Source organism: Halichoerus grypus, chromosome 2 (assembly GCF_964656455.1).
Source record: "Halichoerus grypus chromosome 2, mHalGry1.hap1.1, whole genome shotgun sequence".
Classification (NCBI taxonomy): domain Eukaryota; kingdom Metazoa; phylum Chordata; class Mammalia; order Carnivora; family Phocidae; genus Halichoerus; species Halichoerus grypus.
Window position 1 is genome coordinate 14,450,056 of NC_135713.1, and position 4,976 is coordinate 14,455,031.

The 4,976-nt window shown below is 36.0% G+C and overlaps 1 pseudogene; it reads left to right on the plus strand.

Moving 5' to 3' along the window:
- Window positions 1-1,212: 1,212 nt before the first annotated feature.
- LOC118546095 (U2 spliceosomal RNA) lies at window positions 1,213-1,325 on the plus strand (annotated as a pseudogene).
- The last annotated feature ends 3,651 nt before the right edge of the window (window positions 1,326-4,976 follow it).

The following is a 4,976-nucleotide window of genomic DNA, read 5'->3' on the forward strand; positions in this document are numbered from 1 at the left end:
GAATAATCCTTTTAATGTACTGTTGGATCCTATTGACTAATATTTTGGTGAGAATTTTTGCATCCATGTTCATCAGGGATATTGGTCTGTAATTCTCCTTTTTGATGGGGTCTTTATCTGATTTTGGGATCAAGGTAATGCTGGCCTCATAAAATAAGTTTAGAAGTTGTTCTTCCATTTCAATTTTTTGGAACAGTTTCAGAAGAATAGGTATTAATTCTTCTTTAAATGTTTGGTAGAATTCCCCTGGGAAGGCATCTGGCCCTGGGCTCTTGTTTGTTGGGAGATTTTTGATGACTGCTTCAATTTCCTTAGTGGTTATAGGTCTGTTCAGGTTTTCTATTTCTTCCTGGTTCAGTTTTGGTAGTTGATACATCTCTAGGAATGCATCCATTTCTTCCAGATTATCTAATTTGCTGGCATATAGTTGCTCACAATATGTTCTTATAATTGTTTGTGTTTCTTTGGTGTTGGTTGTGATCTCTCCTCTTTCATTCATGATTTTATTTATTTGGGTCATTTCTCTTTTCTTTTTGATAAGTCTGGCCAGGGGTTTATCAATCTTATTAAGTCTTTCAAAGAACCAGCTCCTAGTTTTGTTGATCTGTTCTACTGTTCTTTTGGTTTCTATTTCATTGATTTCTGTTCTGATCGTTATTATTTCTCTTCTTCTGCTGGGTTCAGGCTTTATTTGCTGTTCTTTCTCCAGCTCCTTTAGGTATAGGGTTAGGTTGTGTATTTGAGACCTTTCTTGTTTCTTGAGAAAGGCTTGTATTGCTATATACTTTCCTCTTAGGACTGCCTTTGCTGCATCCCAAAGATTTTGAACAGTTGTGTTTTCATTTTCATTTGTTTCCATGAATTTTTTAAATTCTTCTTTAATTTCCTAGTTGACCCATTCATTCTTTAGTAGGATGCTCTTTAGCCTCCGCGTATTTGAGTTCTTTCTGACTTTCTTCCTGTGATTGAGTTCTAGTTTCAAAGCATTGTGGTCCGAAAATATGCAGGGAATGATCCCAATATTTTGGTACCAGTTGAGACCTGATTTGTGACCTAGGATATGATCTATTCTGGAGAATATTCCATGGACACTAGAGAAGAATGTGTATTCTGTTGCTTTGGGATGGAATGTTCTGAATATATCTGTGAAGTCCATTTGGTCCAGTGTGTCATTTAAAGTCTTTATTTCCTTGTTGATCTTTTGCTTAGATGATCGCTTCTCGGCCTTTTGGCTAAGATCAAGTGTTGTAACTGTTCTTATCAGTTTAACATTTTATCTTTAAATATGATTTAGAAATGACCAAAACAGATCTTTCAGACTCTGAAAGACATATAGAAAATGTAAAGGGCATCTTGAGAACTGCTGTGGAATTTATTTTGAATTCTTTCAAAAAGTTATTTTAAAGTGCTTCTATCAAAAAGAACCAGTCCAAAAACTACTGCCTTTTATAGAAAGGTCTCATTTTCTTCCTCTTAACACCATTAGATAAAATATTAATTGAGTCCTATTTAGGTAAACATATTCAATTGTGAAAAATATCTGTATGAGCTGATTTCAAAAAAGTACATTTTGAGTTCCGTAAATTTTCAATTATTTTCGGAAACCACAACAGAGACTACTATGGACTGTGGACACAATGTTGATTTCCTTCAAAATCCTTATATTGAAGCCCCAGTGCCCATCTGGAGGTGGGGCCTGTACGGTAGGTGACAAAGTCATGAGGGTGGGGCCCTCCGAATGGGTTTACTGCCTTTACAAGAAGAAACAGGAGAGAGACCATCTCTCTGTCTTGAGAAGATACAGCGTGAAGGCATCTGTCTGCAAACCAGGAAGCAAGCCCTCCCAGGGAACAGAACCAGCAGTACCTTGATCATGCATGTGTCAGCCTCTGGAAGTATGAAAATAAATTGTCGTTAAGCCATCCAGTCTATGGCATTTGTTACAGCAACCCAAAATAAGAGAATATGAAAAAAATATATTATTTTTGAAGTAGTACTTTTCTAGTTTATTCTTCCATTAGGTATGTGAGGAAATTTGGAACAGTTTCTTGTCATTGGAATTTGTTTCCTATCAAGGGAGAAAGTCTGTAGACTCAGACAAATATTTTTAAAAGCAAAATGAGGACACTGCTGTGATGAGCTGGGCAAGTGCCTTTCCAAAGTAATTAGAATTTGACTTTTTGAAACTTGTTGGTAAAGTGAATGTGATTAACTTAGGTATTGTTAGAGAGTCATAAGCCTGCTGATCAGGGAAGATAGATTTCTTAACCTATGGTTGGCTATAACATTAATGATATACTTGAACTGGCATATTTTACTCTGCCCTTAAATTTCAGTGTATTAAATGATTTTTTAAGAAGAGTAAAGACATTTTTTTTTTTCCTGTCAGCTGAAGAGGACAATGAACTCCTGGATTGTTGTCAAAGGTAATGTCATGTCTAACTCTGTAACCTGAGTAGGTTTCTCACTATTGGCAGATACTAGCACCATTTCACATTAGGAGCTTACTTGCTTGCTACAAGTATCACAAGACATAAAATATAATTTTTTTAAAAAACTGGAAAGGCACAAGGCATATTTATGGAAAGCATTTTACCCTTTAAAAAAGTTCTCTTAAAAAGAATGTAAAGTTCCTGAGATGCAGAGCACTGAGGCAGTGTGGTAGCCATATTAACAGTGCTAATTAAGAAAGATTTTTGGTGGAGAAAGTGGGGAGAAAGCATCACCCTCTTACACTTTTCCTTATTATTATTTTTTTAAATTTTGCTTGTTTCTAGTTTTGTTCTGTCTTAATGTGAGACCATATCCATAGAAAATGCAAAAACATGTATGTGCAGGATAAAAATAAGTCTAAACCACACCTTATAGAGCATCACCCATCATGAGGTAGACTGTGGCCAGTCCCCAGTAGGCATCATGGTCCCACCTCCATTCATGTGTCACACTTTCCTTTTCAGAAGTATCCATAATCCTAACATTTGTGATATCCATTTCCTTGCTCTTCTTTATAGTTTTGTTTCCTCTGTTTGGGAACTTAATATAAATTTAATAATAATATAGGTTATCGGGGCACCTGGGTGGTGTAGTCAGTTAAGCCTCCAACTTTGGGGTTTGGCTCAGGTCCTGATCTCAGTGTGTGAGATCGAGCCCCACATTGATCTCCATGCTCAGTGTGGAATCTGCTTGAGATTCTTTCTCCTTCTGCCGCTCCCACTCATGCTCACTCTCCCTTTCACATAAATAAATCAATCTCTAAAAAATTAATAATATAGATTACCTTCTGTATCTTCATTGTTCAAAAGTTTCTAAGAAACTTTGCTGTGTGATTGCATGCAAAATATTTTCATTTCTATTGTCTCAATACTCCCACAATGTTTGAAAATGCAGTTTGATTATGTATTATGCTGTTGATGAATATATATATATATGTATTATATATATATTATATATATATGATTATGCTGTGTGTATGTATATATATATATACACACACACACCTGTGTATGTGTGTGCGTGTGTGTGTGTGCATGTGTGTGTGTGTGTGTTTAGGTTGGGAAGTGGCTTTCCTGTGATATCTTTCCCTCCAGGAAGGAAGGAAAGCAGATGACATAGCCTTATCTTCATGTAAATATATTGATAATAGAAGTTCTGATACACAAAATCAACGATTTTGCTCAGAGATGAATCCTTATGTATGGGATGCTTTTGACCAGATGTCTCTAGTTTAGAATTGCTTATCTGAACCTAGTATCTGTGGATTTAGAAGGCACAGTTCCTGGGAAAATTTATAGAACTCTGTAAATATCTGGATATAAAATAAAAATATTTCATAACAGAAATTGCTTCCTTCCATGAGATGCCTGCTGTGTTCATTTAGAGACCTCGTCTTTCATTCTTGGCAATCAGTATGGGTCTGATGGAGAAAATACCTGGGGAATTGTGTGGATTCTTCTGGATCTCTCTCTCTATTTCTGGGCCTCTTGATTGCTTGTATCCTAGAAATTATTTGTCACATGCATTATTGGGTAAGATCTTAGATTTGTGTGAGTCTGACTGTCACAAACCTATCTGTTATGTTATCTCAAGAGTAGACATTGCTGCTGGGTCTGCACATACCCATTCTAGCTGCCATAGAGTTAGCTGACAATGGCTCATGACAGAATCCTGCTCTGAAAATTTGCCCTTGGCTGGTGAAAGCCACTTTGCCAGGAGATACCTCAATGCCATTGCATCGTATAGCTACCCTAAATCTTCTTACTCATTGTATTCTCTTGAAACTCTATATATTCAGCCTTATAAGCTCTCTTCTTTATTCCTTCTGCTCTTCCCCTAATGATTAAGTAGATTAAATGATCTTTTCGGACTCTGTCCTTTCTTCTTTCCCTTTTCACCCAGCTTCTCATGCCTGTTTCTCTGTATCAGTCTTTGCTTAGGTTTTTAAAGTTTATTCACAAGCAGGCAGTATTAATTTGGTAATTAAGAGTAGTAGAGAATTGCATGATAGCTGTTGGTAATAGTAATTGGTAAATAGTTTTTATTTTTCATTATAAGTATAATGCTGCTGTACATTCTTTATTTGTGCATTTTGCTAATTTTTCTATTAAGGTTCTCATGTTTTCATTATGTTGTATGAAGTCTGCATATAATTAAGGCTTTACTTACTATGCTATCCATCTCAGAAATAGCCCTTCATTCTTTACTTCTAATGACTGATTTTTAATATGTTACATTTCTTCCTTTTTCTTCTTTTTATTTTTACCATACGTAAGCATATTTAAGTTTGAATTTACAGAGGAAGTAGCCCATCAATAGCCCTGTGCTTCCCTAGATTCCCAACCTTCCTTACAGTTAGGCTGATTGTGGATTTGTTCTTGTTAATGGAATTAGCCAAGCTATCATATATCACTTCCATTTGTTTCACTGGGAGGAAAGCTCTCTGATATGGTAGAACTACACAAAACAAGAAGCCCAGGTGG